Source organism: Crotalus tigris, unplaced genomic scaffold (assembly GCF_016545835.1).
Source record: "Crotalus tigris isolate CLP2741 ecotype Arizona unplaced genomic scaffold, ASM1654583v1 scf7180000018323.1251302, whole genome shotgun sequence".
NCBI lineage: Eukaryota > Metazoa > Chordata > Lepidosauria > Squamata > Viperidae > Crotalus > Crotalus tigris.
This window is the reverse complement of record NW_024096943.1, coordinates 552,501-579,758: the sequence shown is the minus strand read 5'-3', so window position 1 is coordinate 579,758 and position 27,258 is coordinate 552,501. Positions and strand designations below refer to the sequence as shown.

Sequence of the window (27,258 nt, the reverse complement as noted above, 5' to 3'; positions counted from 1 at the left end):
ACAAAAACTGTACATATCTGTTTTCAGCATATACTCTTCTATCCTTTTCAAATGAACGGCTGGAGATACAAATCTTTCCATTGCAGCCCCCCCCTCCCCAAACCTTCATCTGCAAAAGTAAATTTAATGCATATAATGAATGCATGAGTCAAAACTAGGCTCCCTCTTTGCCTCCAGCAACCTCCAAAATGCACGTGTCTCGTGTTCCTACATAGGCTCCGTTTAAGCCAAAGCAGACCAGAGATCTCTTTTTCCACTGCATTTTCAACTGGCCAAGCAGACAATCCAGAAAGGAAATAAACAGCATGCGGCCAGGTCTGTCCTACGGCAGCTAGAATTTAAGGCCTTACTATCTAGTTTAACGAAGAGAAGGACGAGGGGGGACATGATAGTAGTGTTCTAATATCTCAGGGGCTGCCACAAAGAAGAGGGAGTCAAGCTATTCTCCAAAGGCCTGAGGGCAGGACAAGAAGCAACAGATGGAAACTAAGCAAGGACAGAAGCAACCTAAAACTAAGGAGAAACTTCCTGACAGTTAGAACAATTAACCAGTGGAACAACCTGCCTCCAGAAGCGCTGAATGCTCCAACACTGGAAGTTTTTAAGAAGAGACTGGACAGCCATTTGTCCGAAATGGTATAGGGTTTCCTGTCTGAGCAGGGAGTTGGACTAGATGACCTCCAAGGTCCCTTCCAACTTTTATTATTATTATTATTATTATTATTTATTATTATTATTATTATTATTATTATTATTATTATGGATCATCGCACAGTCAGCCAGATGTTCAGACTGGATTTGGCATTTTGTCTACCTATCGAGTCCTTACCCAGGACCTGGGATAGGCAGATGTGGATGTTTGATGGTATTACAGATATCGTCGCAGGATGGAAGCAGTTCCTAATAAGGCCGCCTTTTGCAATTGACTAATAGCGAATTTGTCAATGCCAATGGTGTTCAAGTGGTGCTCCAGTATTATTATTATTATTATCGATTATCGCACAGTCAGCCAGATGTTCAGACTGGATTTGGCATTTTGTCTACCTATCGAGTCCTTACCCAGGACCTGGGATAGGCAGATGTGGATGTTTGATGGTATTACAGATGTCGTCGCAGGATGGAAGCAGTTCCTAGTACGGCCACCTTTTGCAATTGACGACTTCTTCTTCTTCTTCTTCTTCTTCTTCTTCTTCTTCTTCTTCTTCTTCTTCTTCTTCGTCTTCTTCTTCTTCTTATTCTTCTTCTTCTTCTTCTTCTTCTTCTTCTTCTTCTTCTTCTTCTTCTTCTTCTTCTTCTTCTTCTTCTTCTTCTTCTTCTTCTTCTTCTTCTTCTTCTTCTTCTTCTTCTTCTTCTTCTTCTCCGTCTCCTTCTCCTTGTTATTGTTATTATCTGGAGTGTTTAGGTTCTTGCAGCAATTTGGATTTGATTTGTAAAAAGGTCTTCCTAGCCTACCATCTCTCTAGAATATAGGTGGTCCTCAAATTATGACCACAGTTTGGACCAGAATTTTTGGTGAGTCACAACCAATTTTATGTCCTTTTTTTGCTACAGATAAATGAATTGCTGCGGCTGTTAAGTGAATCAGGTGGTCACTAAGTGAATCCAGCTCTTCCCCCCCACCACCATTGACTTTGTTGTTAGAATCCTGCTGGGAAAGTTGCGAATGGCTACCACACCAATCCTGGGGACACTGCAATCGTTGTAAATACACGCCACTTGCCAAGCACACAATTTTGATGGCTTGACTACGACAGTCATACGTATGAGAACCGGTTGTAAGTCAATTTTTTTTTTGCAATGCCATTGTAATTTCAAACAGTTGTTAAGTGAACGGTTCTGAGTTGAGGGCTACCTTTGCCTTAAAGCACTTGTGCCTTTTCATGCCTCTGGGTGCCTTCTGGAATTACCATAGAAATCCAGAGATTGATGCAACTGCTTGGGGGGGGGGTTACAGACAGGTTCGAGGTTTGCACTCCCAGCTAGTATGAAGCCCCCTTTAGAGACCAAATTGCTGCACAGTAGGCATAATGATAAGTAACTATTAGGAATGGAGAAATAATTTCACTGGCTGTGCCCCTATTGATGTTTTCCTGAATTTTCTGACACAGTTCACAAATCAATGCATGTAAAAATGTCGGGCTTAAGAAATCAGGGTGTAAAGAGGTTCAAATGATTACAGGTTTTTTTGTACACTAACAGGCTCTCTTTACAAGAGTCTGAACTACTGATAGTCCAGGCAAATTGATAGTAGATAATAGTCAAGGGAATTCAAGGTGGACTGGACTTCGGTCTCTTGTGGGCGCAAAGGAACTCAAGGCTGATGATGATTTTGACCCCCCTCCCTCAGGCTCAGCCTGGTCATATCCCACAAAAATGCTAGATTATGGAAAAATGTGTACCAAACCAAATGATATTTCAGAAATTGTTGGGGAAAATGCAGCTATTAGGAAATATTCTTATAAATGTGCATATATCACAATATGCATATGATGCAAAAATGGGATAGAACAAATTAAAGCAGAAAAAAAATGCAAATCTGAGGGAAAAAAAATCCCTGACAATGTTACTGTTTCCCACAGGCATTATTAGACTTTGTTATAGATTCCTTCGGTCTTCTTCTAAGATGTCAAGCTGGTGGCCATCACTTTATCTTAAGATAATAGATTTTGGGGGCTTTGAACTCTATCCTATGTAATGAAACTGTGCTTCATGATATCTGACTGAATTAATGACCACATGGTTGCAATTCAAAACTCTTAGTATGCACAGAATGATTGTCTGAAAATAAGTTATTTTCTCCATTTCTGTTTTCTTTCTCTTATTTTCTTAGTGCAAATAAGCTACAGGTCCCTACTGTTTAGGTCAGTGGTTCTCAACCTGTGGGTCGGGACCCCATTTGGGGTCGAACAACCATTTCACGGGGGTCGCCAAACAAGGCTGTCCGCCATTTTTTCCCCTTTTCTTTGGCCACGCCCCTGGCACCCGGTGATGTATAAGTGGTTGGGGGTCACCACAACATGGGGAACTGTATTATGGGGTTGCGGCATTAGAAAGGTTGAGAACCACTGGTTTAGGTAGAGGTGCCTTCTACCAGTAGATTTGATCTTATGAGTTAAATATCAAAGTTAGAGGGGGTGGGATTTTGCAATAATTTTCTTTTAATAAAGTTGCTTTGTTGTACAGTACTTTTATAAAATTAAATACTTGCCTCATGATTACTAAAATATATGGCTCCGGATGCCACCAGCAAAGGTTAAAATGCTTTCTTTTACCCCTTTTGAAATGTGCAAATTATTGAACAATAATTATGCAATTATTATTTTGCAACAGTTATACCCAAGAGAGTTTCAGCATATAGGAAGACCTGCACCAAAGTCCCTTTTCCTTGGCTTGGAAGACCTGTCTATTTACAAGGCAGCCTTCATTTCTATGTGAATAATTGGTGATGGTGGCCTTGCAGTAGCTGACACAACTGCATGATTGAGATTTTGGGGGGTTTTTTTCAATCAGGTGATGGCTTCATTTCAAGCAGAGGTTTAGTTCTGAAATTGTTTTGATGGATGTTCTACACCAGATCCTGCATAGCCTCAATACAGGTAGTCCTGGTTGAATGACACAATTGGGATCAGCAGCTCAGTTGTTAAGCGAAGTGATTGCTAAATGAAACCATGACTGTGTTTGTGAACATATTTCAGCCTTCCTTTCTTATGTAGACCCATGAAGGTTCTAAATGTGAGGATTAGTCACAAAGTTACTTTTTCATCATTGTTGTAACTACAACTGGTTGTTAAATGAGGCAGTCATTAAACAAGGGTTATCTGTACAGCCCTGATAATTTTCCTGGATCTCTCCATAGCTTTTGATAATCTTGCCATTCTAGATTGCCTGGACTAGCCAGGCCTTGGGCCTACTTTTGACAGGCCCGGGCCTTCGGAACATTCCAAACAGTGGTGAGATTCAGCCAGTTCGCACCACTTTGGCTTAACCGATAGCTAATTTTTTGTTGCCCAGGCCCAGAATGGACTTCCAGAAGCGGCATCCACACAGAGAACCGGTTGTTCACATATTTGAATCCCACCACTGATTCCAAGGATGATGCTGAAGGACTATACTTAGATACTTAGAATGTTAAGTTATAGTGCTTCTCAAAATACATCTTATATCTTGTGGTGTTCAACATTTTCATGAAATTACTGGTGAGAGTGATCCAGAGTTTTGAAGTGAGGTATGCAGTTTGAAGCACACAAGTGTAAATAAGCAGAATTCTGTGCACTTCAGCTTATAGTCATGCTGACCACATGATCATGGCGGTGTCTTCAGACAACCCTGGCTCCCTTGGCTAGGAAATGGAGATGAGCACTACCCCCTAGAGCCGGACACAACTGGACAGGGGAAACCTTTACCTTTTGTGTTGATGATGCTCAACTCTACTGCTTCTTATCATTCAATTTCAAATAAATAATCAATATTCTTGAACAGACGTGAATTTATTGAGGCCTGGTATTCAACCAAAGGAGCAATTAACAAGCATATTGATCTAGATCAGGGGTGTCAAACTTGCAACATCACATGATGTTTGTGACATATCACAACTTTTTTGCCGTTGCTGGCAATGGGGTGGGTGTGGTTTCGCTATGATGCAGTCCTGATCTAGATCCAGTATATGAATATGCAAAAAACCAGATCATTTGAAGTGCCAATCAACAAGAAAGCCAATCAGCTGCTCAGAATTCAAGTATAGCTCCAAACAAACAACCAATCGCACGACCAATTGACCACACTGGCACACCAGACGTTTATAAGCTAAGGAGAACAGGACAAGAAAATCCTGCTGCTGCTGATGTTACCTAGTTTGGTAATGAAATGATCAGAAATTATATTGAAACAAGCTTGGAGAACAAACCACAGCCAACATTCTTGAACATTCCCTAAATTCAATAATGAAAGGAAGAATAAGGAGAAATTAAATCCAGACAAAACTGAGGTGCAATCGAAACATACAAAATCAGATGAGGTGCTCAGATTCAGCCTGTTTTGAAACAAGTTGTACTTCATCCGAAAAAAGCACACAGTATTTGCAATCTCACTCTCACTAAATTCTTAGATTGCAGCTGGAGCAAGGAGTGCCTTCATACCATCACTTTTAGTGTGCCAGCTGCATCTCTGTCTGAGCCAATTAGTTTTGGTGATAATTAGCTTCCATATGGATTATTTCCCAGCTTGGTTGCAATGTGGGTCTCCTCTAGAAAAAGTATTCAGAAGTTGCTCTTGGAGTAAAATGTGGCAATTAGGTTGCTACCTGGTGCAAGATATTGGAATCATATGATGCCTGAATTGGAAGACCTGTGTGATTGCCAGCTGCTTCCTGGCTACAATTTAACACTTCAACTATCAGAAGTAACCTTTAAAGCCCTCGATGGTTGAAGGCCTAACTATAGGGAACCATCTCTTTCCTCATGAATCTGAGCAGCTGCTGAGTGTGCCAAATACTTTTGCTATCAGGTGTTTCCATTTCTGGCTAGTCAGGTGAGGATCTTCTCTTCAGCTCTCAAGACTTTAGAACAGTGGTTCTCAACCTTTCTAATGCCGTGACCCCATAATACAGTTCCCCATGTTGTGGTGACCCCCAACCACTTATACATCACCAGGTGCCAGGGGCGTGGCCAAAGAAAAGGGGAAAAAAATGGCGGACAGCCGTGTCTGGCGACCCCCGTGAAATGGTCGTTCGACCCCAAATGGGGTCCCGACCCACAGGTTGAGAACCACTGCTTTAGAATGAATTTCCCTGGGAGTTGCATTGGGCTCCCACTCTTCCAGTGTTTCGGAAATCTGCAAAGATATGTCTTTTCAAAGACTTTTAACCAATAAACATGCTTAGTGTATATTTTGTAATTAGTTTTAGCATCTTTCCAACTTGCTATATTCTGTTTTTATTCTAAATTTTTGAAATTTTGCTCCAAAAGACACATTAGGGCTTATCTGGTTAGGTCTTATTTTCAGGGAAATACGGTATTAAATGCGTCCATCTGGCTGATGATCTTAACTGGGGCTTATTTTGGGAATGGGGCTTATATTACGAGCATCCTGAAAAATCATGCTAGGGCTTATCTTCCGGTTGGGTCTTATTTTGGGGGGAACACGGTACCTATGACTGAGCAATGGAAATCCTGTCTCTTTTTTTATTATGTTGTGTATAAAAATAATGTGAATGAGCCTAGGCTGACCATTAGAGATGGATGGGAGCAGTCATGGCTGACTGCAGTGCCTTTCCTTGCTGCCTAAGACCAAGTGAATGATTGACCTTCTTCTGGAGGAGCTAGCCAACTGTTTGAAAGTGATGTTCTCTCCCAGCATATGGCCTCCAGCCAAGAGAAAGATTGTCATCCTCCTGCTGATGTCCAGTGAGCTACAGGTGGCCAATTTGAGGTCACGAGTCAAGGACAGAGGGAGGTTATGCCACTCTCTCTTCAACCACAGGGCCCAGATTTGAACTTTTGGTGTGGATCCTGGGCAGGATAGTGTAGTTAGCATGAGAAAATTAACATATTGTGTGGCTACAGAAACCCCAGAATATCTTCTTGTGTAAGGATCATTTGAAAATAGATTCACTGAAAGCAGAATATTCAGTAAAATTCAGTAATGCTTGAAGCACAAATGTTTGGTTGTGGCCCTCCGTAAAAGTTTTTAAAAACCTAACAAATATTGAAAGTTTTGGGAGAATGTCAAAAGATATTTACAACTAAATTACAGTGCCTTTAGAAACTGGGTGTGTTTGACTATGTGTCTAATGGGTTCAGGTGTTTAGGTGAGGCTGTTCTATTGTTACCGTTTACTTTCTCTGCCCCTTTTCCCCAGTGAAGAAGGTTACTGGTTTGTATTTTAGAGACACAGATGAATGGATAGGAACATACTAAATTTATTTGTCTGTTTCACACATTTCCACCAATCCTATCCAAGACAAATATGTCAATGAATTTAGATCAAACTCCGAGGCTATTAGGATTTTTCGCAGAACAAGCTAGACACTGGGCAGCTCTGAGTACCACTGGAGTTTGATCTAAATTCCAGTCCAATTTCATTACATGTTCAGAAGTATGTCTAAAAAGATAAAGGGAGTGATGCGAATACTTGACATATTACAATAACCGACCTTTGGAGAAACAATGATGATGACTCCCAGGTACCAAGCAATTGTTCCTCTTTTCTACAGGGCAATCAAAAGACAAGCCAATTTGTTTTAAAATAAACTTTTTTTAATTTTACAGACGGTGCTTTAAAACCCCGTTTCTTTTCAGTCCTTATTGTCCCACTGATTTCCCTTTTTAGTCAGTGAGAGGAAAAAATTGATCTCACCAATTCTCCGGGGTGATTTGCTACCTATTTTCCTTAACCAAAATACACACATTGCAAGCTCTCGGCTATGGGAGTCATCCAAGCTAGCCTAGAATATCTTCCAAGTTATGAACATTTCTGTTTTAGCTAATCAATTCCTATTGATTTCTTAGCTGTGTCGTGCCAAGCTGCGGTGGGCTATATTAATATTCTCGGCATGAGGAAAGGCTCCTTTCCCTTAGTAGCTAGGGGTGATATTACTGATCCAGATAGTATTCAAACTCAATATCCTGTTTCTCCTTTTCTCATTTCCTGTTTGCGGTCCTGAATGCCATCCGTTGTCAGAGAGAGGACAGTGAGAGAGGGGAAGATTAGACGAAGAAAGGGGTGGCGAGACTCTGGCTTCTTCTTTTCTATATTACAGATTTAATAATGACAAAAGAACATCATTAAACATTCATTAGAATTATTTAATTAAATTTTGCTTTGGAGGGGGAGTCGAGGGGGGAGAAGAGAGATTAGATATGATGCACAAAAAAGAAAGCAATATTGACTTAAAAAAAAAAGAAAGAACCAGGGAGGGTTTAGATTAAAGTCTGCACTGTTTTTGGTTTTAATTTCTTATTATTATGATTTTAAAAAAAAGACTCCAGAAAAGATAGCTGGAGGAAAAGAATGCCTTGCTAAAACAATAGACTGTTTATATGTGTAGGTTAATGTGTGTATATGTGTTTGTGGGTGCACACAAACATATGTCACTGTTTGCTGATGAAATGAGTCAGGTGCAAAGGTTGAAGGAACTTGGTTTTAGCTGCAGAAAAGAAGGATACAGCATGGCAAAAAGGCAATATTCCTAAGAATAATCTTATTGCTTTGCTTCTAGTTTCCTCATCAGTGCAAAAGTTCAACTATTTTTCTTTTGGAAAATCCATGTACAAGGATGGAGGAAAAAGATAGAATTAGAGTACACCTCAGAATTTAAGGGGAAAAAATGGCAACTATATCAAGTTACATGACAACAAATACAGCAGAATTTAGTGGGACTTAGCTCTGTACAGATGAAGAAGGTTATTAGGTTTGTATCTTAGAGACATGAATGAATGATAGGAACATCCTAAAACTAGATTGGATCCTACACCCACTGATGAAAACTCCCTGCCTAAGTGCAATACTGGTCTTGATGATTTGATAACCAACATTATCCATTTCCACGTTCAATTCAATTTATTTTTACCATGAACGCTTTAGATTGATTTTACTATCAGCATGAACATTTCTAAAATTCTTTATGTAAAAGCTTCACCCAGTACAGCTACAGAACAGTTGAAAAAACAACAGAGTGATTGTTAATTGCTGAGAAAGTTTGCCGATAGTAACTGTGCTAATTGCAGTTTTTACTTTACTTTCCCTTTATGGTTTTTACTTTATTCATACAAGTGAAAGGATTATTAAGTGAAATGAAATACAACAGCGTAAAAGGGATTGTTCTTTGAAACAATAGCGAGCAGATGCTCTTACTGCTCTGATTGGAGGATGTTGAGGTGAGGCAGGATTTCTGGTTTGGAAAAGAGGAGGATAAGCCAGATGGGAGGCCATTTGCAGTTCTTCCGGTGTTTCTGGAACCTTTCTTGCCTATGTTTACTTCTGGGTCATGCTGAGCTTGCTCCTGGAGAGGAAAGCTATGGCAAATCTAGACAGCATACTAAAAAGCAGAAATATCACCCTGCCAACTAAAGTGCGCATATATAAATTCTAACATTTGAAGGAAAACTAACTACCTGTTCTGAACTTTAGTTCAGGTTGTGTCAATTCATATTGAAATTTGCACCGGTGGTATAGGAATTGTATATGGTTGTGATGGAAGCAAAGATAGTTTGTAAAAAATAGAAAGGCGCCATAGAGAAATAACAGGGAACAATTATGCAAAGCATCTGTATGCAAACTAGATTTAGCTATATTTTCTTTCTTTTTCTGCTCTGTGTCTTTCCTTTCTTTGGCTGACTATTTCTTATTCTTTTTCTGAGCACTTAGAACTTTGATTGCCCCAAAACAGAACAGTGTAATGTCAGATAGGTGTGTATGCATGCATGTATGTGTACATGTACAGATAGATCCTTACTTATGATGTGTGGCAACCGCATAGCAACTGTAACCGACACCCTACCCCCCAATGATTCTTAAAACCAGCTTTTGAAGTCTTGACTGTTGTCCCCCCATCATGTGATCAGACTTTAGGCATTCAGCAACCGCCCTGCTTTTACAGTTATTTGCAATGTCCCAAATGTTTTTACTAAAACCCGGGATTTTCTTTAGGTTTTTAACAAAAACACCCCATTATAAACAATGGATCCATTTAAGGACCGGTGTACCAGAAAAAAGATCATAAAATTGGGACAGTCAGGTGATCACCTGCTTTACGATTGATATGACTTACAGCCATAATGGGTAGGCTGATTGTAAGTTGAGGACTATGTGCATATGGAAATATTATATTGCAAATTCCTGAATGATACAGTAAGCACACTGAACAGTAAGGCTGGAGAAGTGCAAGAACATGAGTAGGAGAGGATGCTTCTCCCAAGGATGAAACCTAACAACCAGATGACCATTTATTTTCTTGCTCATTTCTTGTCAGTTTTAAGTGGTATTTTAACACAATATTTGTGTATCCAATCTCAACAGATATGACTTTTACCAAGTGATGGGATATGTCTAGAACCATACAGGATACAGAAATGTGCATTTTTAAAAGTTGCAGCAAAAATCATTATATGGAGGCAACAAAATCCAGAGGATGTTTGGATAACATTTACTAAAGCTAGTTTATGATACATCGCAGCTACTTGATGTATTAGGAGCTAGTATCCTAAATACATAAAAGAGGCATGATGTGGAATAAACAGTAACACTGTTTATTTGTACATTAATTCTTGCCAAAGGTGGGAGGGTAGTAGTGTAGATATTGTTTGCATATGTTACGTTTCTGCTAGTTTCTTTAGCTGTAAAGAATGAAAATAATAATTAATTACATGTTATTTGGGTTTAAAGGCTCAAATCATTCCCTTATCCTTTGTATTTTCTTTCTATGCAGCACCTGTGACAGGATATTTTGCTTTTCTTAGCCACTAGTGAAGGAAGTTCAAATTGGCAAGAAGATTGACAGAGTTTTGCAAGCCTTGCCCCTTTTGAGTGTGTGTGAGTGTTGCCCAGAGGTTCACAACAGTCACAGGAGTGTCAAATTGCTGGCCCGTGGGCCGGACCGTCACACGGAAGCCGCGCCCATCCCATTGCTGGCAATGGCAAAACAGTCCCAATACATCACACAACATCACGTGACGTCGCGAGTTTGACATGCCTAAGCTAGGGTTTGCATTATGATGCACCATCCATCATTTTGCTGATTGTGATCCCCCCAAAAAACCCCTTGCCCCTAACCAGCATTAGAACAGGCCATAGACCAGTATGAATACGCAGAGGGCAGAAATTTTATTTCACAATAGTTACATTCTGTACTCATTTTGGTTGGTGGCTAATCTTATCAATTTGTTTTTAATCTGGATGAGAGAAAGCTTTGGAGCACAATCATAGCTACATTCCAGAAGACCCTCCTCCCTTCTTTCCAGTAGCAAGACATATCTGCAAGCCATAGCATGCCACTTCGGCCCCTGGATGAGGGGCAGATGTGGAGACTGGACTTTGTTCTTCTAGAACAGAGGTAGGCAATCTTGGTTCTTTTATGACTCGTGCAGTTCAACTCCCAGAATTCCTGAGTCAGCATGGCTCAGCCTGGAAGCCTCTTCCTTTCTCCTCAGCATGGCTGGCTCAGGAATTCTGGGAATTGAAGTCCACAAGTCATAAAAGAGCCAAGGTTGCCTACCCCTGCTCTAGAAAAACCATTGAGAAACTGAGCAAAGCCATTAAATGGCGAGGGCAAAAGTTTAAATCTGTACAGTGATGATAAAAGTGGAAAAGTGTCCAATTTCCCCTGTGAATATTGTATTTGAAGACTCCTGTTTGGCACCTCTATTCAGAATACAAGAAAAGATGGATAGAAAAAGTGTCTGCAGGCAAGAGAGATGAATTTGCAAGGTTTTTTTTTTTTTTAGAATAACATTGTTTTATCTCTTTTGGGTTGTGATGAGCAAACTTGTGAAACCCAATGAATTAGCAGTACCAGAATATACTGAGCAGTATCTTGTCAGAACTGATCAGCAGTGCAGGACAATTTTTCTAGGACATCGGAGAGCTCCGAGAGATGGCTGCCTTTGCTTCAGTTTGTACTCATAGCAAGAACTCTTTCTGCAGAGATATCAGACAGGTTCTCCAAATTATGTTTTAGGGTTTTGAGTTGGGCTTAAAGGATGATTTCATTCTTGATTATTCAAATCATTATTGTGTCTATATTCAAATATTTATTCATTTATTTTAAATTTTTTCATTTAGTTTTCATTGCACTTTTATTTTATATTGAATGCCTGAGAGGCAGAGGAGGTGAGAACATGATTAATAAATAATATTTAAAACCCATTGGATGTTTAAATAGCATCTACTCTATCCATCTTGAGAGTTTGCACCACTTTTATATGATAGTGTTCTCGTCTTGAACTTTGTTGTCCAACTTCTAACACTATATATCCTCTCTTGAATGAAATCCTGTCTTGAGTGACAGGTTTTCAGGAAAGAAGAGTTAAAGTTCCTCATCTGAAAACTGTACAGCCCTGAGCATAGGATCAATGTTAAGTGTAAAGTTATTTCTTTTATTATCACAATTCCCTGAGAGGGACTTCTGGCAGGTTTTAGGAACTGAGATTCTTTTAAGTATCTACAGCTCCATCTTCAGTTTCTTCAAGTAACTTTTCTAACAGCTTTGAATGTTAAGGGACACACACAGAGAGAAAGGCATACACACACACACAATGTCATTCTGAATGTTCTTTTTAGGTAATGAAATCTCCATCAGTCCAACTCTGAACCCAGAATTGCTTTGAAATTCTGATTGCAACTGAAACAACTGAATAAGAGCAGAAGTAAACATTTTAATCTATCATTATATAAATGATGATGATGATAATAGATAGATAGATAGATAGATAGATAGAAGGATAGATAGAAGGATAGATAGAAGGATAGATAGATAGATAGACATGATAAATAGCATTCTTGGAATAGTAGTTTAATTTAGGATAAAAGTATGAAAGAACTAATCTACTTTTTCCATTTTAGATGTATTGGAATTCTTCTCTTTCTCCTATATCCACTTTCTAAATGACCTTCATCTCCCAAACCAAGTTTTCCTCTCTACAGAAACTGGCTTCTTGACCTGCGCACATGAAGAAATCCTACTCTATCCCCCTGATTACATCAGGGCAAATCTGTGGGAGAGGGCGATAGGTCTCATGCTTCACCATTAACACCTTTCCTGCCCCAACCCTATGGACAGGTAAACGTAATTAAGATAATTTTGAAGCAAGCAGAGAATCTCCCCTCCCATAGGATCATGATGTTCAGTGCTAACAATGGCCTAAATGCATTACTGCCTACCTTGTATTCTGGCAAACAGGCTAATGCAAAGTGACTGCACAGCAAAGAGCACAACAAACAAATACGATTAAAAAGAAGCTTCAACAAGGCAGTGATGGATAGGAGGTGCCACTCATTTTGCCTAAAGCACAACAGTACAATCAGTAGTGCAGTAGGCAGCAGAAAGAAGAAACTGCATTTGAGGCACAGTGGTAGGATTGGGTGGGTGGGAGGAACCTGAGTTTAAGCCCAGTGAACAAAGTGAGTGTCAACTCTGAAAAGCATTCAGAGCAAAAATCTTATCTATGTGGTTATATCCATGACAATTGCCTTGTATTTCTTCATTGTTCAATGCATATACCTACTCTGAAGTCAAGCCACTGACCTGAATAGGTTTTCTTCAAGGCAACAGAGATAGGATTGCACTGTTATTGCCTCAGATGTAGAAACAATTAGTTTTCTCTCTTCCTTGCAAATTTGGTGTTAACTTCCTTGTGGTTGCTGGAATGGTGATAAGAGGGACCAAATTTGGCCACCCTGCTAAAGTCTGGTCTGCAAATATTTGGAACTTTCCAGATTATTTCCCAGTTCTCCACTGAACCTAAATTTTAGATAAGATGTAATCTAGCTGCTCTTAGGTGATAATGTGACTAGAAGCCATAAAAACAATACTATTGAAAATCCCAGTTTTATCCAAACAGGCCTGCAGATATATATATACTCTTCTTCCATTTTCCTCCTACTGACTTGGTGGGGTACATTTAATGAAAGAACCTGAGCGACTCAAGGTTACCCAGAATAATGAATGGTGATCTGAATTCAATCCATTTCCTGTCAGGTTTGCATTTTAACACAACCAAATAAACAGTTGCAAGCTTATGATAAACTTCTGAGTGAACATTCATACTGTTCAACTGCATGGAAAACACTGCAGTGTTTAATAAGTCTAACAATACAAGCCTAATATACCATACCTTCTGAATCTAATCACCCAACAAAGTGTGGTGTAGCAAAGTGTTGTGTTTCTTTTTCTTTTCCAAGTCTTTGCTAAAAAAGTAAAATAAAACCCTGCTTGCACGTAGAAGTTCTGGTTCTTCTCTCACTAAAAGTAGCATTACAAGTTAACAAAGTTTGCCATAAAAGGAATTGCGTTTGCAGCGTGCTGGATTAATCAATTTGGGATCAATATATCAATTAGTCACATCGTCTTTTATGCCACTGAATGATAATTAACTCACAACAGCTTACAGCAGGGTAAAAAGCACAATAAAACCATTACAATCTCAATAAAGTAAAAAAAAACCAGATAGAAAATCTGCAATAAACAAAACCAATAAAACAAATTAATAAAGCTTAGTTTCAGAAGAGAAGGCACATAATCATTCCCCAAGGCCATTTAGAAGAATTCAGTTTTTACTGTACTGTGTTCTGGAAGACCATCTCCAAAGAGAGCAGCCTTAGTATCTGGAGGAAAAAGCACCATCTTTTGGCTTTAGCCCCCAGCATTTCACAAAAATGAAATATGAGTGTATCCATTGCAATCCTCCCTCAGGGAGTTAGTTGGCTGGGAATCCCTTTTCCCTGGACTGATTCTTCCTGGAGCCACCTGCAGATAAGTTCAATTTTGAAAATTGGGAACCATGGCTAAAAAATCAAGGGGTGTTGGGGCCTTTCCACTTGCCCACCATTTGAATGGGGAATTGTTTGTAAGCCCCTCCTTTCCATAGAATTGCCTCTTGCAGTGGAAAAGGCAACTCAAAGCCCATTTAAGGAAAAGTGAATTTTATTTAGTAAGTCCAAGAAAAGGTTGGCTCGATTTCACACACACACACTAGCCCAATTTTACATATAAAGAGCCAGTTTGGTGTTATGGGGAAGGTGCTGGCTTAGAAAGGGGTCTCCAGGCTTGGGAACTGGGACTTATGGACTTCAAGTCCCAGCTGGGGAGTTCTGGGAATTGGGGGTCCGCAGGTCTTGAAGTTCCCAAGTTTGGAGATCCCTGGCTTAGGATAAGACTTTGAGTCCTGCCTTAGAAGTTACTGAGTTCTAAGATAAGCTCTGAGATTGGGCGGCGGCGGGGTGGGTGGGTGGGGAGGAAATAGGATCTCCTGCTTGAACAAGGGGTTGGACTAGAAGGCCTCCAAGGTCCCTTCCAACTCTTACTGTATTCTGAATATTCTATTTTGAAAATGGGTACCACAAGCAGCTTGAGTGAGTTCAATGTCAAGTGTAGGAAATAGGTAAACTAAATGTAGCCCTTTGGACAGAAGGCCATCCTTAATGATCAGTTCTGTTTCTAGAACCCTGTGTGTCTCTTTCTGAGCCCCAAAGATGTTCTAAGGTTGTTTGCTGATACGCATCATTATAGATTAAGATTCACTTGTGTTTGTCTGGCAATGGAATCAACCTTCTCAGCTGAACAGAATCACATTCTCCCTGCAGCAGCTGAGAATGGGAGAGCCACTGGAACAGATTTTAAAGTACTGCCATGGCATAGTGGCAACGGTGACTGCAGGAGGAAGGAGATAAATAGTATTATTCATGTGGAATTCCATTTACTCACTGCTGAATCTCATCTACAATCTGCTTCTAGACAAGGAAGTTACCGGGCTCCTTGAACTGATAAAACTATTTTCTTAGCAAACTCATCCTTATTATCTTCAGACTGATTCCGATATACTTGGTAATGAAATGTTATGGCTTGATGAAACATTTGGTGGAAATGTTTGAATATGTTTTGAAATGTGCGTACAGTATCTTCATGGTGTATTTCTTGGGCATGGACACATTGATCTGAACAAGGGATATACATTTTTCATCATCATCATCATCATCATCATCATCATCATCATCATCATCTTGCAGAGTTAGATGGGTGGCATATAAATTAAATAAATAAATCATGGCCAAATGATTGCCCCCCCCTCCTTATACATTCAGGAAAACACGAAGGCTGCAGAGAAGTAGCCCACTAAACAAGAATATTAATTTCTACCGCCAGTTTCTTTATCTAATCACAACAATTCAGGTTGTTCTTCATGTCTCAGGAACTTTTGCTATCACACTGTATTCAAGGGGAGGGGAAAAAATCTCCCCCTCCCTCGACCAAGCTTATGATTAATGATGCTAATTAGACATCCTTTTATCCCTCTCTTTGTTCACCCTGTTTGGCAGACTGACAGAGCCCAGAACATTAAAAGGCAAACTTCATAATCAAGGCAAATATATAAATGACACATTCAGATGGGCCCAGAGTACAATTAAGAAGTCGGCTGTTGCTACGAAATGTTCCCCTCCACTCTCATCTTGGCTGAGCCAAGAGACAAACAATGCCTTGCTCTTCCTCGTAAAATGCTTTATTTCCTGCTCTCTCCTTCTGCTAAGCAAGATCAGGTCCAGAGGCAGTTTCCTGCAGAAGCAATGGAATAAGGAAGGGAATGTGCATGCATATAATCTGGCTCTCTGTATGGGGATATTTCTTGAGAGGAAATTAGAATACAGTAATCAGATGGGGGGTTTAACTAATGTTATAAGAAGCATGCCATATAGGGGTGACATGATAGCAGCGTCCCAATATCTAAGGGGCTGCCACAAAGAAGTGGGGATCAACCTGTTCTCCGAAACAGGGCAAGAAGTAATGGATGGAAACTAATGAAGGAGAGAAGCCAGCCTAGAAGTAAGGAGAAATTTCCTGGCAGTTGGCACAATTAATCAGTGGAATGACTTGCCTCCAGAAGTTGTGGGTGCTCCAACACTGAAGATTTTTGAGAAAAGATTGGATAACTCATTTGTCTGAAATTGTATAGGGTTTCTTGCCTGAGCAGGGGGCTGGACTGGAAGACCTTCAAGATCCCTTCCAACTCTGTTAGTCTGTTATATTTAGAAGCTAGCAATGTTTCTTGATAGTTAATTAGTATAAATCTATTTTTTGAAGTTATTTAAAGAACCCTACTCTTTTTTGCACTTTTGCAGACTTATACCCAACTACTCATCCATACCTTTTCACATCCACACATTTATTTGGGAGCAGGAAACCCCTCAGCTGGGAAGTATCTCAGTTGAAGTTGGCAACCCAAAACTATTAAGGTGGGGAGGTGGGCCATCCAGCAGGAATGTTTATAATCATTTTCTATTTCCTTTCTAAGGGGAACCACTTTAAATGTGGGATGCCTTCTTTAATGCAATCTGCCCTTTTCTGTTCCTGGTGTTGTTTTGCAAGAAAGACTGGGTTCTCCCTTGCTATGGTAGAGTCCTTGAAGTATTGGATTCACCTTTTAATTCCCGTTGGTCTTTAAAGCTCATTAAGTAAGTCTAGTAAGAGCAAAGAGATAGACTGCTACTGGAAGAAGGATGCAATAATTAATATTAAGCATTAATCATGCCACAATTGTCTGCCCTTTTAACTTTAAAAGCTGCTCTTCATTGATCCCAAATTCTTCTTTTGCCTTTCTCAATAAGAAAATTGCATGTGGGAAGTTATTTTGTAGGGTGTTGTCCACACTGACTTCCAAAGCTTTGGACCCTTCCTGTTCAATTTGTTAAATCTATCCGTATCATAAATGTGCTTGAGTGGATTAAGTGGAGAAAATTAAAAAGCGTTTGAACAATGTTGGGGACTCAAGAGAAAAAAAGGAAGGTTTGTCTTACCCTAATCTTTCTTGTCTCAAACGCCTAACCCAGAAATGGGGAGGGGGCTATGTATATGGTTCTTTTTTAAAAAAACACTTGGTCTAAATTTTTTTTTCTGGCTTTGCTTTTAGTGTGGGATTAGACAAGTGAAGGCTCCTTCACTTCTTGTTGCAACATTCCTGTTATAAAGATTAAGTTGCTTCCAGCTAGACAGGACAACCTTGTTGATCAAACAAAAGATCATAAGTGGGCATTAAAATGAAGACAAAGGTGAAGAAGGGATGCTGGTACTCTCTACCTGCAATTGTCACTATACATCAAGTCTTCCTTTGAAAAGGAGGAGCAGCAAAGTTAAGGATTCCTAGGCAAAGCTAAGGGTGAAGAAGAGCAGCAGAAAATAGGTGGTGCATGGCCTTTGCAAGGAGAAAAGACAGACTGGTAACCCTTGAGGTTTCAAAGCAGGAATAGGCAATGTGCTATATTTATCTCGTAAATTTAATTAATATGGATAAAAATGATCAGAATTATAATCCTTTATATCTATATAATTTATCCATGAATGTATTAAAGTCCACCAGATTAAACAGGTATAAACCTTGATCAGCACAGAACTTTTAAAAAAGTTTTTTTTAATCTGCATTTGTACATGCAATTTTTATTACTTTCCTTTGATTCAATTAAAAAAAAAAGAATAAGTAGAATTCTCATGGGTAACATATGAGATTTTTCCGTTTCTCTCAAGATTGTGTGTGAATGTGCTATCATGTTTCCAAATCCCCTTGGATCATAATGTTGTTGGTTTGGGTTTGTCTAGTGTGTTGTGAATCTTAGCACTAGTCCAAGGGTAGGCAACCTTGGCTCTTTTATGACTCGTGGATTTCAACTCCCAGAATTCCTGAGCCAGGAATTCTGGGAGTTGAAGTTCATGTGTCATAAAAGAGCCAAGGTTGCCTACCCCTGCACTAGTCAATCAACCATGTTTCCTGATTTAGATTGTGTGGAAATTAGGCTACCATTCTGAAAACCAAATCTGCCTTAATGTAATACATGAACTCATCTTCATATGCCTTCATCTCTTCAGCAGTGTACAGTCTCCTTCCATTCAACACCTCAATTAAATTGCAAGTGGAGGCATCAGAAAGACTGTCTCTTTTGAGCCTTTTTCAGATCAGGAACCATGGGAAGCTAGGCTAGTAACATTACTGCTCCCCAACGACAATAGAATACACCAGAAAAAAATTAAAGAATTTTTAAGCATTTTGAGAATAAAGCAGAGATTGAAGTAGAAAGCCTGTTTTGCAGTAGAAAAATTGGTACAATATATACTACTGCATGTATACCCAGAGCGCATAGAATAAATGTAAAGATGCACACTGGGAATAGCAAAGCATCCTATTACAATTTACATGCACAATGAGCATTCGCAATGGCAGTAATTAGTTAGTGTCAGACAAGAGGCTATTGTTTTCATTCAAGTCCAAACTAACAGAGCCAAATTTAATTATTAACTCTAATTGAGCTATTATAGTCTTGGAGTCTCTTTCTGAAACTCCTTTGTTGGAGAAAATTGCCATAATAAATGGATTAACTCTGAAGGTGCTACAAGTTCTATCCAGTGGAAAAGAGGATTTGGACTGATGCAGCTTTTGCACTGGTGTAAAAATGATGCTGGTGATGAAATTATACTATTCTGCAGAAATTTAAAGAACATAAAAAGTTTTATTCCTTTTTTCCTTCTAGTTAGCTTAGTTCAAGACATAGAATACTGCTTTGTAAGTGCTTTAGATCGTTAAATTGAATTGAATACTTTATTTAGCCAAGTTGATTAGACACACAAGGAATTTTGTCTCTGGTACAGAAGCACTCAGTACACATGCAAAACATCATCGTTATCATCACCATCCCAATAAAAGGGGAAAAGGGGGGAGTAAAGAAGATAATAAGAAGGATAAATAATAATACTACAGTCACACTACAAGAGTTAATAGGCATTAGGCAGTACTGAGAGAATTAGTTGTTCAGCAGAGTGATGGAACAAGGAAAAAAACTGTCCCTGTATCTAGTTGTTTTGACATACAATGCCCTAGAACCTGAGGGAAGGAATTGAAGCAGTTTATGTCCATGATGTGAGGGATCTGTAGATATCTTAGCCCTCCTGACCCATACAATATACAGGTCTGCTATGGAAGGCAAGCTACGGTAGTTGCAATTATTCTTTCTGCAATCTTAACTATCTGTTGGAGTCTGTACCTGACCTGTTTGGTTGCTATACCAAATCAGACAGTTATAGAAATACAAACAACAGAGAATAGAGTAGAGCAGAGTAGAGTAGAGCAAAGTACAGTAGAGTAGAATAGAGTAGAGTAGAATAATTGATTTGACAAACAAGGAGTGAAAAAGCTCTCAGTGTACATGCAAAGCAACAAAGCAACAAAGCAGCTATTGGGGGCAATTTGAACTTCCTAAGTTCATTCAGGAAGAACATCTTTTGTTGTGTCTTTTTAATGTTGGTTCTAATTTTGAGCATCCATTTCAAATCCAGAGAGATTATAGATTATAGTTAGGCTAGGATACAAGATTATAGTTCAGAATTATCTGAACCAGCTTCCCTAACCTGAGGACTTCCAGATATCTTCCAACTAGACCTCTCAGTCTTCCTGGCTTACTATTGGGTTTAAGGGCACTTTAGTCCAATGCATCTGAGAAGATTGACCAAAGATTGCTGTATATTGACCAGCGGGGGTTCTCCAGTGTTTCCAGAAAGGTCTTTTTTTTTTATTAACTCTAGTTGAAGAAATCAGCGGAAGAATTGAATGTATGTTTCCATCCCCAAAAAATATTTGCTTTCTTACTGACCACTTCCTTAACCAATAAACCTCACTCCTTGAATAAACCCCTCCAAAACCAGTACCTTTTTGCTAAAAGCCTTCTTTACAAGTTGTTTTTTTGTGGGGGGGGGGAGATAGATAAGTTGACAGCTGCAGCTGGCTGCGGGGGAAGGAAAAGCCTGTTGCTGTAAAGATGAAATGTTAAGAAGAAGATGGATGTTGTGCTCAGGTCCTGCAGTTCCAAGGTTTTTTTTTGGTGGGTTCCCCCCCTCAAGCATTCCCACTCCCCCAATCCTTGGCCTGCTCTCCTCTCCTCCCCCCCAGCAAACCTGGCCACTGACTTCGGGCACCTGCCCTGTAAATCCTCATTCATAAAGGGAGGAAACGTGCCTGCCTGGCCCTATGATAAAGCCCTTACGGCTCCTCCATCCTGGACACCCTTGTTTGGCTTTGAAGTCTGGTTTTATGGAAGAGCAGGCAAAAGCGGGGGATGGCGAGGAGCTGTCACGAAGGACCTGAATGGCGGCCCTCTGCTGCCAAGAAGCCTCCTTCCCTCCTGTCTGTCCCATGTGGAGATGATTTGCTTGTCCGGGGTGAACTTGGCTCGAACCTGATTCATCCTGGCTGACACATGAGCAGTGCCGAGAAGCTTCTATAGGAGCTCTGTAGGAGCATTGTAAATGGAATGCAGACCCATTTGTTTGCAACCCCCTCCCCAAATTGGTAGAATCAAGGGCCAGAAGGGAATCAGGTCAAGCAGAGAACGGCAAGATTTGTAGACCAAAAAAAAAGGCCCAGGTGGCCTTTCCATTTTGAAGGAGCAGAGAAAAGGTGACGAGGAAGATCTAATATCCTAGAGAGCTGGTGCTGACGAGAGTAAGCCATAATGGGCTAGGTGGACAAACAGTCCAATCTAGGGGGAGGTTCATGCATTTAATTGACTGCATTTATAAAACCAGCACTGTATACAGCAAGGAGCAACTGCATCTTGCTTGATTTTTCTTGGGGCGAGTTTGATCACTAAAATGATCCAATAGGGGGAAAAAAAAAGATAAGTGTCTCTCTTTGTAAACTCTAGCTCTAGACTACAGTTTCCTCCAGCTGCGTTAGGTTTTTGTTTTAATCTCAGAAAAAATATCTATGTGATTGAGTATCATATATTTATTACCATGATATCCTGCCTTTCCTCCAAGGAGGAAACAAGCTTATATGCAGCTCTCCCATTAACATTTTATTTTCAACAAAACTCACAGAGGTAGGCTAGAGAATGAAGATGAGAGAAAATTGGGGGGGGGGGAACGAAGCTATCTAGTAAACTTTGTGAATTGGGTAGATTTAAATCTAGATCATGAAAGTAGAACATACCACATTACCTCCCATAGGTAATTTGATTCTAAGAGTACAGCAAGAAAAAAAAGCTCAAGCCCTCTTTTGTTCCTTAAAAGCCACTTAATTTCATATACTGTTAAGCTATAGGCTGGTAAAATTGTGATTTAATATATTGCATGAATCCAGCCACTGAAATCTGCAAACCATAGTTTATGACTTAGCATTAGATATGGAGCCTCATTATGATGTGTATAGACAGCCAACTCATGACTGAGAGTGAAAATAGTTATGATATATAGTACTGTTAGACTAAAGGAGACAAACATTTGCACTACTGATTTGCCCATGGATGGATGGAAGGAAGGAAGGAAGGAAGGAAAGAAAGAAAGAAGGAAAGAAGGAAAATAGGTAGATTTTGAAAAGTTTGCATTAGCCTGAAATATATTATAATATTTAAGGAGATCTCAATAGTTCTCTAACCTGCAAATTTAGAATCACATAAATTCTAACATTTAATGTCCTACTGATGCTAGAGCATCTTGGAGAGCCATCAATCCCAAGTAAGTGGACCACACCACCTTCCAAAAAGATTTCTGCTCTGCAAATAGATCACAAAGGTCATTTCTCCACTGCTGACTTACAGCATCGTCTGACATCATCCAGGCACCATTGTGATGATATAATGCCTGTCCTCAATACTGTTAGGCAGAAAGGTAGATGGATTACAGTTGCCATACAAATCACTAGTCAGGATTCTGCCATGCTCAGAGAGTATTTCCCAACATTTATGTCAAACCTTTGACTTAACATTTGAACTCACTACTTGCAGGATGAAGTATATTTGTCATAGGATTACTGTGAAAGATGCTGAGGTTAGGGCGAAAGATTCTTAAAGGGATCAGAATATTAGGTTACATTCCTTGAAAATCAGAGCATATCCATCTTCGTCACGTCTTCAGCAATTATGAAGAACCAGCTCAGAATGATCATAAATATAGTCCATGGAAAATTAGCATTTTGCAAACTATCTGCATGCAAAATGAAAGAAAAAAAGAAATAAGAGTTGGGCATGGACAAGAGAGAATTGAACCAGGATTTTAAAAATGAAATTGTCTGGCGGTAGAAGGTATCTCTTTGGAGATCAGATGCAAAGCAATGAATCAGTTGGTTTATCAAAGTGCTGAACTGTGGAGTCAAGTTGTATAATTGTAAATATAGCCAAACATTGGAAGTGGAACGGGAGGCGGGGGGGGGGGAGAGTCTCTAGAGATTTCTCCTTACAAAGGAAGCACTACTCTTGGAACTTCTCACTGCTTGGGGAACTGGGGCACTCATAGCAATATTCTTGCTTAAATAGATACAGTTGACTGCTGGGCTTCAATATTAGGGATCGACTCAGCATACACCAGCATTATGTACACTGCAGATGTAGTTAGAAGGCATGAAAAATCATAATTATCTCCATGATTTAATGCTGCCATGCCCAACATGATGCCACATAATTCACAGCAGCTGGGAGGGACAGCCCTGCTGTTACAAAAGCCAATTCTTGCCAAATGTTTTCTATAGACCATCTCATGCCAATGGGATTGCCCCCCTCCCCCCTGCATGCCAACAGAGGAGGCATGTTATGGCCCTGTCGACCAGGGAATTCCGGCTAACGGGGTCCAGGAGAAGAGCCTTCTCTGCTGTTGCTCCTGCCCTTTGGAATGCCTTGTGTCCCCCTTACCACCACCCCCCAGTGAGGTCAGTTCCCACCTTCCTGACCTTTTGCAAGAGCTTGAAGACCTGGCTCTGCCAGTTGACCTAGGGCTCCAATGGGTGGGGTATCTCACTGGAGATGATTAATGGATTAAAACAGTTCTCACCACCACCACCCTGCTCATCCTACTCCCTCCCTCCCTCTCCATGTTTTAGTTATAGTTGATCATTTGTATTTTTATAGTGTGTTATTTTTATTATATACATGTATTTTGTATTGTTTTACTTTTTTTTAGCATGGCAAGCCACCCTGAGTCATCTCGTGGTGAAATGGATGGCAAACAATTTTAATAATAAATAAACAAGTAAGTAAGTAAATAAATAAAAAAAATAAATCTCACTATTTGATTTTTGAATCTCAGTTTCCTTAGTCTGCCAAGTTTGCCTTGTGTTTTATTTGATGGAGGTGTATCATGCATGTTCAAGGTGGTGTAAGGGTGAAATATCGGCTTAGGAGTGGGGATTTAAGCTCATTTTCAGGCCTTGGACTTAATTACTCTCAGCCCAACTCAGTGTGTCTGGCTGAGGAATTCTGGGAGTTGAAGTCACAAGTCATAAAAGGGCCAAGGTTGAAGACCCCTGGTCTAGAACAATTTAGAACCTTTGTTGCAACCGTTTCTCACATCATATTTGAAGACTGAGCAGATATCGCCCCAGGTTTTTACCAAACGTGTATATCTGGCTCAACCACATAATAAGAGGCAGTATGTTATTTGTTCTTACACAGTCCAGCAACCCCTTTATGCTGTTTCCTACTGGTGAAACCAACAATTATTTTGTTTTAAAAATTTTTAATTAGCCATATTCTTTTCCCGTTATCAATGGATCTCGATGCTGCATCACTGAGCTATATATCTTCCTCCATTTTAACTTGTTTTACTTCATTTCCTTTTTTTTCCTTTGCTTGCCATTTCTTGGAACTTGTATTGTTTTTGTTATTTAATCTCTGTATAATATATAATGTGGAAAAAAGTAAGAGAGAGAGAGAGAGAGAGAGAGAGAGGTGTTTTGTGTGTGTGTGTGTGTGTGTGTGTGTGTGTATTCCCCCCCCCCCCCCCGCCACCCCTGCTTTCATAGTATAACAATACAGGCTCTTCCAGTGAAGATAGATGTAGGAGACAGCACAGAAAAAAACGAATTCTTCTTTCAGTGCTTCATTAACCTGTGGAATTTGCTTCTGTGTCTCATAGTGATGTCCACCAATTTGGATAGCTTTTAAGGAAGAATACCGAACACTCTAGTTTTGGAGGCTCTCTGCTCTCTCATTCTCATAATCAGTTTTTGGGGTAGTGCTTTAGTATACTTTCAGGTCTCTGGTAACAGTTACTGTATATTTGTCAATTGGAATGCTATTCTTATATTCTTTTTTTTTAGGCTCTACTGTGATTTTATGGCCGCTAGGATGGCATCCTAGGAAGCAGGTGATTCCGCAGATTGTTCCCTTGGAAATCAGAAGAAGTAATGCCAATTTCCGAAGAGGATTTTCCTGTCCTGTTGCTCTTCTAATGGCTGAGGCTGCTTTTTTTTTTTTTTACACCACCCCAAAAAGCTGATGTGGGAAAGACCCAGAGGCAGAAATTGGGAAGGGGGAATGCTAATAGAGCTGTAGATCTTCGTCTAAATGGTCCCCTGTACTCTGCCATGACCTTCAAGCTGGGACAAAATGAAACCACTTCTGAAACCGATATACGTTATTTCCTTGTTTACAAGAGGAAGGTAACCAAAAATGGCAGTAATAATAATCGTAGAAGTTCTGTTCCTCTGCTCCCTTCAGCTCTATAAAGCCCAGCATGGCACTGAGTGTGATGAAAACTGATAAGCTGCAATCTTCTGGTCACTTATTATAGAGCAAGTCAGGTTTTATGTTTGAATAGGCATACCTAGTATGTTTCATTCATTTATTTGAATCTAGTGGGATGAGACATCTCCTGTTTTATTTACCTAAATGATATGGTTCTCTTGGGAGAGCACTAAGAAATTTATCTTTTCAGGCAGAGTTCACAAGGACACAGATCACTAAAGTCCAAACTATGCACTGCTTGCCTCCCTGGAATATAACTGGGGAGATTTCCATCCTTTAGGAAATGAACATCTAAGCATTAGACTAACATGGAGGACCATCATCAAGAAGCCCTTTGATGGCCAGCAGAGATTGCCTGCAGTGTCTAATACAAATAAATGAATTTGGATCTGAGGGAGTCCCCAGAAAATAAAACCAAAAAAATCTGTTAATTAATACAAAGTGACAATCACACCAACCCATTTTAGTGAAGTCCTGAATTCAGATATAGCTCATGTTTACATGGGTGGTGGTGTGGTGGTGGTGTAAAATGGCTTCTGCAATAGAATTCAGCCTGCCTTGGCTAATGTATCCCTTCTATCTTTCAAGTTCACTAAAACCTTGATATATTTGCCTAGAGATTTCCCAGGAGATATTGGCATTTGCCTCATACAATATGATCAGTTATATAGTCCAAACAGTCTAAGCAAACCAATTTTGATTCATCTAAATACGTTAAAGACGGTCTCTGTGAGGAGGGGATCAATTTATTTTCCAAAGCACCAGAAAGCAAGACAAAAAATAATGGATGGAAACTAGTCAAGGGGAGAAGCAACCTGGAATTAAGGAGAGACTTCCTAACAGTGGGACAGTGGAACAGCTTGCCTTTAGAAGTTGTATGTGCTCTATCACTGGAGGCTTTCAAGAAGAGACTGGATAGCTGCTTGTCTGGAATGGTATATGGTCTATTGCTTGAGCAGGGGGCTGGACTAGAAGACCTCCAAGGTCCCTTCCAGCTCTATTCTGATTGAATCAGCATGTAAATATGGGGAAAGAAAGAATCACATTGCATATCTGGGATCTATTATTAGATATCCATGGAGTCTAAAGGGATTGACTGTGCCCAATCTGTGACAGGGCCCAACCAAATTGCAGCCCTTGATGCCTTCAGAATCCTTTCTAGCAGCCTCCCCATCCAGTTTATCTCGATCTTTCTTTAAGTCTACAGTCCAAACATCAGTCCAGGATATGAATCTGTCCCATGACACCCTCAGCCTTTTCTTTCATCACCATCACTGACCTGTCTTCAATTTATGATGTATTAAAATACCCGAGTTCTTTCCTGTAAAGCTATTTTAAATGTTTAGGCAACGAAAGCCCTGTTTGTATATTCTTACATCTCTCTTTCTCTCTTGTGACCTCTGGCAATGCATCAGTAGGAAGTGGGCAAATGCTGGTATTTTTATTACCCCAGTCCCAACCTGCTGCCAAAGCTTTGCGTCATTCCTTGGGAGGAGGCTGTGCTCTCTCTTCTGAAAAGGAAGATAAGCCTGGACAGTTAAAAGAGAACTGTTCAAGGAGCCTGCCAAGAGTCAAAGAACTCTCCTGAGTAATGTGCAATGTTTTCCCCAAAACTTCTCAGAAGACGGGTGTGCTGTCTCTGCATTTCCTTTCTCATCAGGCCTTTTGCCAATGGAGGGCCCCAGATCTCTCCTTTCAAAACAACATATCATACTTTGGAGATGGATGGTAGATGCACACATTATTCTGCTTTAGGGGTTCATGGAATAGATTTAACCCCAGTCCAGCTTCAGTACTAATTCCATTTACCGTTAAGTGTAACTGAAAATGAAAAGAAACTATCCACCTTTTCAAGTAACTATTGCTCAAAATCAGTAAAATGGACAGACCAACTGAGAGATTTCTCCGAATTGGCCTCTGACCTATGAATTCCTTTCTGAGAGATAAAATGGCTAATTTCTCTTGTGGCTGCTTCTTAACAGGTTTTAAAAATCCTTCCGTTCTCTCTCTCTCTCCTTGTTGCTTAATGGCATTGTGAAATTTTTATTGTCTATAATT

The 27,258-nt window shown here is 39.9% G+C and overlaps 1 protein-coding gene and 1 long non-coding RNA gene across 2 annotated transcripts in view; one reads left to right on the top strand and one right to left on the bottom strand.

Annotated features, from left to right (window-relative positions):
- LOC120311167 (LIM homeobox transcription factor 1-alpha-like) overlaps window positions 1-27,258 on the bottom strand; it is a 96,491-nt gene that overhangs the window by 34,422 nt on the left and 34,811 nt on the right. The gene's annotated exons all lie outside the window — the stretch shown is intronic.
- LOC120311168 lies at window positions 1,492-26,035 on the top strand. The gene is made up of 3 exons (XR_005557541.1): window positions 1,492-1,775; window positions 23,636-23,704; window positions 24,774-26,035. It is a non-coding gene; the product is annotated as an uncharacterized LOC120311168 (long non-coding RNA).